This window comes from Oncorhynchus keta, chromosome 22 (genome assembly GCF_023373465.1).
Source record: "Oncorhynchus keta strain PuntledgeMale-10-30-2019 chromosome 22, Oket_V2, whole genome shotgun sequence".
Lineage (NCBI taxonomy): Eukaryota > Metazoa > Chordata > Actinopteri > Salmoniformes > Salmonidae > Oncorhynchus > Oncorhynchus keta.
In genome coordinates this window covers 55,306,240-55,318,853 of record NC_068442.1, presented here as the reverse complement: position 1 = coordinate 55,318,853, position 12,614 = coordinate 55,306,240, and the positions used below count along the sequence as shown (strand labels likewise).

The following is a 12,614-nucleotide window of genomic DNA, read 5'->3' as shown; positions in this document are numbered from 1 at the left end:
ACAAACCTCTTGGCTGAACGGCCAGGTAGCCCCACATGTGACTTAAACAAACCTCTTGGCTGAACGGCCAGGTAGCCCCACATGTGACTTAAACAAACCTCTTGGCTGAACGGCCAGGTAGACCCACATGTGACTTAAACAAACCTCTTGGCTGAACGGCCAGACAATCCTGCCAGCTACAAAAGCGTGAAATTTATATCACATGAAAAATGTTGGGAAACCACATGTGAAACAGAAGTGTCTGTCTCTTTTTCCCCCACATGCCATTTTAAACATGATTTGTTCACGGCATAAAAGTCATGTGAAACTGCCCATAAGTAAGCATTTCTCTGTTAGCCTGCTTTTCTTGTTTACGAAGCATGTGAGAAATAAAATGTGTGAAAACCAAGTGTCTGAGATATATATTTTTAACCTGAAATTTGTTTATGTGATTTTTTTTTCCACACGTGTTTGTAAAACACATGTTTTTTGTTGTTGTGAGGGAGTCCTCGGCTGAGGGAGAAATACCGGTTTTCTTTCTGTAGGTCAACAGTATCTGGAAGAAGCCAAGATTATAATCTTCAAGCGTGTTTACTGAATGTTCTTATGGTTTCTTATCAGTAATATGAGCAATATTTATGGACTCGTATGTCAGCTGAGACATACTGTATATAGTCTTACAAACCTTTTTCAGCTCGAGAACAAAAATGAGAAATGTACCGTTCTCCCGTGACCCCGATCCCATAGTTTAAGAAACCCTGCTGTGAAAAACACTGAAGCCGATGATGAAATTATTTAAAAATAGTTATGGTAAAAAAAGGTCAAAACCAACAGGTTTCGGCCCATAGCCTTCATCAGGGGTTTTACCTTCCCTGTAAAAAGGTCAAAACCAACAGGTTTCGGCCCATAGCCTTCATCAGGGGTTTTTACCTTCCCTGTAAAAAGGTCAAAACCAACAGGTTTCGGCCCATAGCCTTCATCAGGGGTTTTTATCTTCCCTGTAAAAGGTCAAAACCAACAGGTTTCGGCCCATAGCCTTCATCAGGGGTTTTACCTTACCTGTAAAAAGGTCAAAACCAACAGGTTTCGTATGTCATAGCCTTCATCAGGGTTTTACCTTCCCTGTAAAAAGGTCAAAACCAACAGGTTTCCCGTGACCCATAGCCTTCATCAGGGGTTTTACCTTCCTGTAAAAAAACCAACAGGTTTCGGCCCATAGCCTTCATCAGGGTTTTATCTTCCCTGTAAAAAGGTCAAAACCAACAGGTTTCGGCCCATAGCCTTCATCAGGGGTTTTACCTTCCCTGTAAAAAGGTCAAAACCAACAGGTTTCGGCCCATAGCCTTCATCAGGGGTTTTATCTTCCCTGTAAAAAGGTCAAAACCAACAGGTTTCGGCCCATAGCCTTCATCAGGGGTTTTACCTTCCCTGTAAAAAGGTCAAAACCAACAGGTTTCGGCCCATAGCCTTCATCAGGGGTTTTTACCTTCCCTGTAAAAAGGTCAAAACCAACAGGTTTCGGCCAATAGCCTTCATCAGGGGTTTTTATCTTCCCTGTAAAAAGGTCAAAACCAACAGGTTTCGGCCCATAGCCTTCATCAGGGGTTTTACCTTCCCTGTAAAAAGGTCAAAACCAACAGGTTTCGGCCCATAGCCTTCATCAGGGGTTTTACCTTCCCTGTAAAAAGGTCAAAACCAACAGGTTTCGGCCCATAGCCTTCATCAGGGGTTTTACCTTCCCTGTAAAAAGGTCAAAACCAACAGGTTTCGGCCCATAGCCTTCATCAGGGTTTTTATCTTCCCTGTAAAAAGGTAATAAATAATGAATACTTATATACTGTAGAAACATAGTGTCTCCAGCAACATGTCCAATAAACAGAAAGTAACCAGTTCCTGGTTAATTAAGCATCGTTTCCATTCTGGTAGACCCTCCATGTCAACCGACTAAACCCCCCCTCCCCCCCGCACATTCTGGTAGACCCTCCATGTCAACCGACTAAACCCCCCCCGCACATTCTGGTAGACCCTCCATGTCAACCGACCTGTTGTATTCAGCATTTCACTGTAAGGTCTACTACACCTGTTGTATTCAGCATTTCACTGTAAGGTCTACCTGTTGTATTCAGCATTTCACTGTAAGGTCTACTACACCTGTTGTATTAGGCATTTCACTGTGAGGTCTACTACACCTGTTGTATTCAGCATTTCACTGTAAGGTCTACTACACCTGTTGTATTCAGCATTTCACTGTAAGGTCTACTACACCTGTTGTATTCAGCATTTCACTGTGAGGTCTACTACACCTGTTGTATTCAACATTTCACAGTAAGGTCTACTACACCTGTTGTATTCAGCATTTCACTGTAAGGTCTACTACACCTGTTGTATTCAGCATTTCATTGTAAGGTCTACTACACCTGTTGTATTCAGCATTTCACTGTAAGGTCTACTACACCTGTTGTATTCAGCATTTCACTTATCTACTACACCTGTTGTATTCATATTTTATTGAGGTCTACTATTATTATATTCAGCATTTCACTTAAGGTCTACTACACCTGTTGTATTCAGCATTTCACTGTGAGGTCTACTACACCTGTTGTATTCAGCATTTCACTGTATCTACTACACCTGTTGTATTCAGCATTTCACTGTAAGGTCTACTACACCTGTTGTATTCAGCATTTCACTGTGAGGTCTACGACACCTGTTGTATTCAGCATTTCACTGTGAGGTCTACTACACCTGTTGTATTCAGCATTTCACTGTAAGGTCTACTACACCTGTTGTATTCAGCATTTCACTGTGAGGTCTACTACACCTGTTGTATTCAGCATTTCACTGTAAGGTCTACTACACCTGTTGTATTCAGCATTTCACTGTGAGGTCTACTACACCTGTTGTATTCAGCATTTCACTGTGAGGTCTACTACACCTGTTGTATTCAGCATTTCACTGTAAGGTCTACTACACCTGTTGTATTCAGCATTTCACTGTAAGGTCTACTACACCTGTTGTATTCAGCATTTCACTGTAAGGTCTACCTGTTGTATTCAGCATTTCACTGTGAGGTCTACTACACCTGTTGTATTCAGCATTTCACTGTAAGGTCTACTACACCTGTTGTATTCAGCATTTCACTGTGATTTCACTGTGATCTGATTTGATCAGCCTCCTCAGATCAATGGCTCCTTCCCAGTAATTTAGTTGAACAAGTCACTGTATTGGAGAAACAGCTCCCCAGCCAGCTGAGGTGAGATTTCCCTATTCTACAGTCTGCTTGTTGATCAGACTCAGGTCTGTTTTCTTACCGGTATTTGAAGTCTATTATTATGTTTTGTTAAATTTAGATTTAGATACTTTCCAAACACAGCACAAGTAAACAGTTAACTGTAGCTACTACTGTATAAGAGAGCCAACATCTAGAGACTGAGGGGACAGGGTTCACACAGTCGGAGTAGCTTGACAATCAAAATGGCCACCTGTTGAGAGGAGGGAGAATGTTCCCTGGACCTCAGCCAGCTTCCTTCCTTTCCTCCCCGTTCTGCTCCACGTCTCCCTCTCCCTCCCCCTTCTGCCTCCCCCCCTTCGATCTACCCCTCCCTCCTTGCCCCCCCCCCTCCCTCCTTGCCCCCCCCTCCCAGCTCTATCCACTCTGCGCCACGTCTCCCCCCCCCCTTCTGTCTCCCCCTGCCTCCCTGCCTCTCCCCCTTCCCTCTCCCTCTCTCCCTCCCTCCTCCCAGCTCTATCCACTCTGCGCCACGTCTCCCCCTCCCTCCTTCCCCCTTCTGTCTCCCCCTCCCTGCCTCTCCCCCCCCTCCCTCCTTCCCTCTCCCTCCCTCCCTCCCTCCTCCCAGCTCTATCCACTCTGCGCCACGTCTCCCCCTCCCTCCTTCCCCCTTCTGTCTCCCCCTCCCTGCCTCTCCCCCTCCCTCCTTCCCTCTCCCTCCCTCCCTCCCTCCTCCCAGCTCTATCCACTCTGCGCCACGTCTCCCTCCCTCCTTGCCCCCCCCTTCTGTCTCCCCCTCTCCCTCCTTCCCTCTCCCTCCCTCCTTCCAGCTCTACCCACTCTGCTCCTCCATTCCACTCCATTTATAAACTGCACATTCCAGTCCGAGGTGTCTCTTTAGACACCCATTAATCTCTGCAGGACAGACAGGCAGTCAACGGCCCCTTGTTTATTTCAGTCTGCACGGTCCCCTGTCCCACACAGCTGTCCAGCACACGCCCTCCCACTCACATCACCAGGTGCTGCTTGCTGTGTGCCAGGTGACACACACACACACACACACACACACACACACACACACACACACACACACACACACACACACACACACACACACACACACACACACACACACACACACACACACACACACACACACAGAAACAGCACCTGAGGGAAGTCATCCCAGCCAACCTCAACCTAACACAGAAACAGACCCAGGGGAGATGCTTTAGGATTTGGGCCTGTGTTCCACCAGTCCGCTCAACCCCCTGGAAACAATGCCACTGGGTCTCTGAAGAGCCTGTCTAGTGGAACAATGTCCCGGGTTAGACCGGGCAGGTGTCAGGAGACAAGTGTATTGTGAAGGGAACACACACACACACACACACACACACACACACACACACACACACACACACACACACACACACACACACACACACACACACACACACACACACACACACACACACACACACACACACACACACACACACCCGGGAAGATATCTCCGTACTGGAGAAAGCATACCCTCCATCCAACATACAGTAGGAGGTTATCTCACGCCTGCACAGTGATACACACACCTTCACAGTGATACACACACCTTCACAGTGATACACACACCTTCACAGCGATACACACGCCCTCACAGTGCTACACACGCCTTCACAGTGATACACACGCCTTCACAGCGATAAACACGCCTTCACAGTGATACACACCCCTTCACAGTGATACACACTCCTTCACAGTGATACACACTCCTTCACAGTGATACACACGCCTTCACAGTGATACACACGCCTTCACAGTGATACACACGCCTTCACAGTGATACATTGACCAAGGTCTATTGACCAAGGTCCAAGTAGTGCACTATATAAAGGAATAAGGTGCCCATAGGACTGGCCAACATTTAGAGAATAGAGTGCCATTTGTGATTCATAGGATCAGATCACTAGGCTAGATTAGCCTCATGCTAAAGGCTAGCCTGGTTAGGATCAGATCACTAGGCTAGATTAGCCTCAGGCTAAAGGCTAGTCTGGTTAGGATCAGATGGTCTAAGATAAGCTTATTATGCTAACGACATCAGCTAGGGACTCATTCATCTTGGGTAACCCGGAACTAATCTTGCGTAATTGATCGTAAGCTTGATTAAGTTCTGGGTCGATACGTGTTAAGAGAAGAGATGGAACGAGGATCCAGGGTTCTCATTGCAAGTCTATGGGCCAAATGTCCCTTCCCCGTCCGAAAGACACTAAACCCCTGAGAAACTGTGATTCTGTCCGAACCAACGGGACTAATGCTGCTCATTATCTCACGCACCCCGTTGTATCAGGACAGCTCTACGCTGCCATTTATGTTAACATAGTCTGTCCACTAGAGATTAGGGACTAGTGTGTGTGTGTGTGTGTGTGTGTGTGTGTGTGTGTGTGTGTGTGTGTGTGTGTGTGTGTGTGTGCGTGTGTGCGTGTTTGCGTGCGTGCGTGCGTGCGTGCGTCGTGCGTGTGTGTGTGACTTGTAAAAGTTACCCTTTGGCTTAAAGGCCCTCTCTTTCATTTTGAACAAGAAACAAAACAACGGACCACAACTTGGTTTGCTATGTGGGGGAACTGGCTGGAGAAATGGAACAACTTTCATATTGGTATGATGCAAAGACAGTTGTAATGTAGGGTATGTAAACATTACATAAAGATGGCAAGGTGCAGTAGATGGTATAGAGTACAGTATAGATGGTATAGAGTACAGTATAGATGGTATAGAGTACAGTATAGATGGTATAGAGTACAGTATAGATGGTATAGAGTACAGTATAGATGGTATAGAGTACAGTATAGATGGTATAGAGTACAGTATAGATGGTATAGAGTACAGTATAGATGGTATAGAGTACAGTATAGATGGTATAGAGTACAGTATAGATGGTATAGAGTACAGTATAGATGGTATCAGTATAGATGGTATCGAGTACAGTATAGATGGTATAGAGTACAGTATAGATGGTATAGAGTACAGTATAGATGGTATAGAGTACAGTATAGATGGTATAGAGTACAGTATAGATGGTATCGAGTACAGTATAGATGGTATCGATGGTACAGTATAGATGGTATAGAGTACAGTATAGATGGTATAGAGTACAGTATAGATGGTATTTAGTACAGTATAGATGGTATCCACTAGACAGTATAGATGGTATAGATGGTATAGAGTACAGTATAGATGGTATAGAGTACAGTATAGATGGTATAGAGTACAGTATAGTGGTATAGAGTACATAGATGGTATAGAGTACAGTATAGATGGTATAGAGTACAGTATAGATGGTATAGAGTACAGTATAGATGGTATAGAGTACAGTATAGATGGTATAGAGTACAGTATAGATGGTATAGACCAGTATAGATGGTATAAAGTACAGTATAGATGGTATAGAGTACAGTATAGATGGTATAGAGTACAGTATAGATGGTATAGAGTACAGTATAGATGGTATAGAGTACAGTATAGATGGTATAGAGTACAGTATAGATGGTATAGAGTACAGTATAGATGGTATAGAGTACAGTATAGATGGTATAGAGTACAGTGGTATAGATGCAGTATAGATGGTATAGAGTACAGTATAGATGGTATAGAGTACAGTATAGATGGTATAGAGTACAGTATAGATGGTATAGAGTACAGTATAGATGGTATAGAGTACAGTATAGATGGTATAGAGTACAGTATAGATGGTATAGAGTACAGTATAGATGGTAGATGGTATAGAGTACAGTATAGATGGTATAGAGTACAGTATAGATGGTATAGAGTACAGTATAGATGGTATAGAGTACAGTATAGATGGTATAGAGTACAGTATAGATGGTATAGAGTACAGTATAGATGGTATAGAGTACAGTATAGATGGTATAGAGTACAGTATAGATGGTATAGAGTACAGTATAGATGGTATAGAGTACAGTATAGATGGTATAGAGTACAGTATAGATGGTATAGAGTACAGTATAGATGGTATCAGTATAGATGGTATAGAGTACAGTATAGATGGTATAGAGTACAGTATAGATGGTATAGAGTACAGTATAGATGGTATAGAGTACAGTATAGATGGTATAGAGTACAGTATAGATGGTATAGAGTACAGTATAGATGGTATAGAGTACAGTATAGATGGTATAGAGTACAGTATAGATGGTATCGAGTACAGTATAGATGGTATAGAGTACAGTATAGATGTATAGATGGTATAGAGTACAGTATAGATGGTATAGAGTACAGTATAGATGGTATCGAGTACAGTATAGATGGTATAGAGTACAGTATAGATGGTATAGAGTACAGTATAGATGGTATAGAGTACAGTATAGATGGTATAGAGTACAGTATAGATGGTATAGAGTACAGTATAGATGGTATAGAGTACAGTATAGATGGTATAGAGTACAGTATAGATGGTATAGAGTACAGTATAGATGGTATAGAGTACAGTATAGATGGTATAGTATAGATGGTATAGAGCACAGTATAGATGGTATAGAGTACAGTATAGATGGTATAGAGTACAGTATAGATGGTATAGAGTACAGTATAGATGGTATAGAGTACAGTATAGATGGTATAGAGTACAGTATAGATGGTATAGAGTACAGTATAGATGGTATAGAGTACAGTATAGATGGTATAGAGTACAGTATAGATGGTATAGAGTACAGTATAGATGGTATAGAGTACAGTATAGATGGTATAGAGTACAGTATAGATGGTATAGAGTACAGTATAGATGGTATAGAGTACAGTATAGATGGGTATAGAGTACAGTATAGATGGTATAGAGTACAGTATAGATGGTATAGAGTACAGTATAGATGGTATAGAGTACAGTATAGATGGTATAGAGTACAGTATAGATGGTATAGAGTACAGTATAGATGGTATAGAGTACAGTATAGATGGTATAGAGTACAGTATAGATGGTATAGAGTACAGTATAGATGGTATAGAGTACAGTATAGATGGTATAGAGTACAGTATAGATGGTATAGAGTACAGTATAGATGGTATAGAGTACAGTATAGATGGTATAGAGTACAGTATAGATGGTATAGAGTACAGTATAGATGGTATAGAGTACAGTATAGATGGTATAGAGTACAGTATAGATGGTATAGAGTACAGTATAGATGGTAGCTACAGTATAGATGGTATTAAGTATGATGGTAAAGCCAGTATAGATGGTATAGAGTACAGTATAGATGGTATAAGTACAGTATAGATGGTATGAGATACAGTATAGATGGTATAGAGTACAGTATAGATGGTATAGGACAGTATAGATGGTATAGGCCAGTATAGATGGTATAGAGTACAGTTCCTGGTATAGGACAGTATAGATGGTATAGAGTTCCATAGATGGTCCTACAGGACTATAGGCCAGTATAGATGGTTCCACTTCCTGGTATAGGACAGTATGATGGTATAGAGTACAGTTAGATGGTATAGAGTACAGTATAGATGGTATGGCCAGTATAGATGGTATAGACTTCAGTATAGATGGTATAGAGCCAGTATAGATGGTTAGAGTACAGTATAGATGGTATAGAGTACAGTATAGGCCTAGAGTACAGTATAGGTGGTATAGAGTACAGTATAGATGGTATAGAGTACAGTATAGATGGTATAGAGTACAGTATAGATGGTATAGGCCTATAGATGGTATAGAGTACAGTATAGATGGTATAGAGTAATAGTATAGAGTACAGTATAGGTGGTATAGAGTACAGTATAGATGGTATAGAGTACAGTATAGATGGTATAGAGTACAGTATAGATGGTATAGGTACAGTATAGATGGTATAGATGGTATAGAACAGTATAGATGGTATAGAGTACAGTATAGATGGTATAGAGTACAGTATAGATGGTATAGAGTACAGTATAGATGGTATAGAGTACAGTATAGTAGCTACCTGGCTACCTGGTGTTTTTAAATGAAAAGCCTGATGCCAGAGACCAGACATCAACACCATTCAGGTGGAGAGTTGACAGGAGGTGGATGAGATGCCATGATGAGATTCACTTCCTGCCAGGACTATGGCCTAAGAGGTTCCACTTCCTACCAGGACTATGGCCTAAGAGGTTCTACTTCATACCAGGACAATGGCCTAAGAGGTACTACTTCCTACCAGGACTATGGTCTAAGAGGTTCCACTTCATACCAGGACTATGGCCTAAGAGGTTCTACTTCATACCAGGACTATGGTCTAAGAGGTTCCACTTCATACCAGGACTATGGCCTAAGAGGTTCTACTTCATACCAGGACAATGGCCTAAGAGGTACTACTTCCTACCAGGACTATGGTCTAAGAGGTTCCACTTCATACCAGGACTATGGCCTAAGAGGTTCTACTTCATACCAGGACTATGGTCTAAGAGGTTCCACTTCATACCAGGACTATGGCCTAAGAGGTTCTACTTCATACCAGGACAATGGCCTAAGAGGTTCTACTTCATACCAGGACTATGGCCTAAGAGGTTCTACTTCCTACCAGGACAATGGCCTAAGAGGTTCCACTTCCTACCAGGACTATGGCCTAAGAGGTTCTACTTCATACCAGGACAATGGCCTAAGAGGTTCTACTTCCTACCAGGACTATGGCCTAAGAGGTTCTACTTCATACCAGGACAATGGCCTAAGAGGTTCCACTTCCTACCAGGACTATGGCCTGAGAGGTTCCACTTCCTGCCAGGACTATGGCCTAAGAGGTTCCACTTCCTACCAGGACTATGGCCTAAGAGGTTCTACTTCCTACCAGGACTATGGCCTAAGAGGTTCCACTTCCTACCAGGACTATGGCCTAAGAGGTTCCACTTCCTACCAGGACTATGGCCTAAGAGGTTCCACTTCCTACCAGGACTATGGCCTAAGAGGTTCCACTTCCTACCAGGACTATGGCCTAAGAGGTTCCACTTCCTACCAAGACTATGGCCTAAGAGGTTCCACTTCCTACCAAGACTATGGCCTAAGAGGTTCTACTTCCTACCAGGACTATGGCCTAAGAGGTTCCACTTCATACCAGGACTATGGCCTAAGAGTTTCCACTTCCTACCAGGACTATGGCCTGAGAGGTTCCACTTCCTGCCAGGACTATGGCCTAAGAGGTTCCACTTCCTACCAGGACTATGGCCTAAGAGGTTCTACTTCATACCAGGACAATGGCCTAAGAGGTACTACTTCCTACCAGGACTATGGTCTAAGAGGTTCCACTTCATACCAGGACTATGGCCTAAGAGGTTCTACTTCATACCAGGACTATGGTCTAAGAGGTTCCACTTCATACCAGGACTATGGCCTAAGAGGTTCTACTTCATACCAGGACAATGGCCTAAGAGGTTCTACTTCATACCAGGACTATGGCCTAAGAGGTTCTACTTCCTACCAGGACAATGGCCTAAGAGGTTCCACTTCCTACCAGGACTATGGCCTAAGAGGTTCTACTTCATACCAGGACAATGGCCTAAGAGGTTCTACTTCCTACCAGGACTATGGCCTAAGAGGTTCTACTTCATACCAGGACAATGGCCTAAGAGGTTCCACTTCCTACCAGGACTATGGCCTGAGAGGTTCCACTTCCTGCCAGGACTATGGCCTAAGAGGTTCCACTTCCTACCAGGACTATGGCCTAAGAGGTTCCACTTCCTACCAGGACTATGGCCTAAGAGGTTCCACTTCCTACCAAGACTATGGCCTAAGAGGTTCCACTTCCTACCAGGACTATGGCCTAAGAGGTTCCACTTCCTACCAGGACTATGGCCTAAGAGGTTCCACTTCCTACCAGGACTATGGCCTAAGAGGTTCCACTTCCTACCAAGACTATGGCCTAAGAGGTTCCACTTCCTACCAAGACTATGGCCTAAGAGGTTCCACTTCCTACCAGGACTATGGCCTAAGAGGTTCCACTTCCTACCAGGACTATGGCCTAAGAGGTTCCACTTCCTACCAGGACTATGGCCTGAGAGGTTCCACTTCCTACCAGGACTATGGCCTAAGAGGTTCCACTTCCTACCAGGACTATGGCCTAAGAGGTTCCACTTCCTACCAGGACTATGGCCTAAGAGGTTCCACTTCCTACCAAGACTATGGCCTAAGAGGTTCCACTTCCTACCAGGACTATGGCCTAAGAGGTTCCACTTCCTACCAGGACTATGGCCTAAGAGGTTCCACTTCCTACCAAGACTATGGCCTAAGAGGTTCCACTTCCTACCAAGACTATGGCCTAAGAGGTTCCACTTCCTACCAGGACTATGGCCTAAGAGGTTCCACTTCGTACGTTCCCACCTTTTATTACATTCCGTGGATGAAAAATGAACAGATTAGGAAGTAAATAATGAAGACATACATGGGAAGACAAAGGGAAATATGGATTCCAATTTGAAACCAGGGAACCACCTAAAGTCAGCTTGAATGTTTAACTGAGTGGAAGTGGAGGCTATCAACCCTTAAAAAGAGAGATATTCAGGCCCCTTCTTCCTCTTCCCTTTACAATCAGGTCTGATTCCACTGTAATACAGCAGTGATTTAAATCACCCTTCCGTTTACAGCCCTGCTCCTCCTAGCCCTCTGAGGCCCAGCCCCTGGGGGCGGAGGTCAGGCAGAAACACAATGCACGCACCCTTTTATAGTCAACTCCTTTTGGCCATCAGTGCACTATATTACACCCTACATAGGAAATAAGAGTGACATTTGGGACGCAACCACACTAAATCAAAAAAGGCCTTGATGTCCTCAACAGCTTTTAATAAAGCTGGTGAAAAAGTTGCTGCTCAAATGGAAAGCTGTCTGTTCTGTTCCAGGTCTCTTGAGTTTTTCTTTGTCTAAAAGGCAGATTCTGGAGTCAACATTTCAGAATCTAAGCACCGATGGGAAAACTAGATACATTCCAAATGGTACCCTATTCCCTATGTAGTGGACTACTTTAGACCCTATTCCCTATGTAGTGCACTACTTTAGACCTTATTCCCTATGTAGTGCACTACTTTAGACCCTATTCCCTATGTAGTGGACTACTTTAGACCCTATTCCCTATGTAGTGGACTACTTTAGACCCTATTCCCTATGTAGTGCACTACTTTAGACCCTATTCCCTATGTAATGCACTACTTTAGACCTTATTCCCTATGTAGTGCACTACTTTAGACCTTAGAGCCCTATTCCCTATGTAGTGCACTACTTTAGACCCTATTCCCTATGTAGTGCACTACTTTAGACCTATTCCCTATGTAGTGCACTACTTTAGACCCTATTCCCTATGTAGTGCACTACTTTAGACCCTATTCCCCATGTAGTGCACTACTTTACCAGAGCCCTATTCCCTATGTAGTGCACTACTTTAGACCC

The 12,614-nt window shown here is 43.5% G+C and overlaps 1 protein-coding gene and 1 long non-coding RNA gene across 9 annotated transcripts in view; one reads left to right on the top strand and one right to left on the bottom strand.

Annotated features, from left to right (window-relative positions):
* Window positions 1-12,614, bottom strand: part of tp63 (tumor protein p63) — a 112,569-nt gene that overhangs the window by 89,930 nt on the left and 10,025 nt on the right. The window lies entirely within an intron of this gene.
* Window positions 9,355-9,981, top strand: LOC127910760 (uncharacterized). 2 transcript variants are annotated; one of them, XR_008076132.1, is made up of 3 exons: window positions 9,355-9,388; window positions 9,686-9,751; window positions 9,785-9,981. It is a non-coding gene; the product is annotated as an uncharacterized LOC127910760 (long non-coding RNA). The 2 variants fall into 2 exon arrangements; XR_008076131.1 differs by lacking the exon at window positions 9,355-9,388 and adding an exon at window positions 9,494-9,553.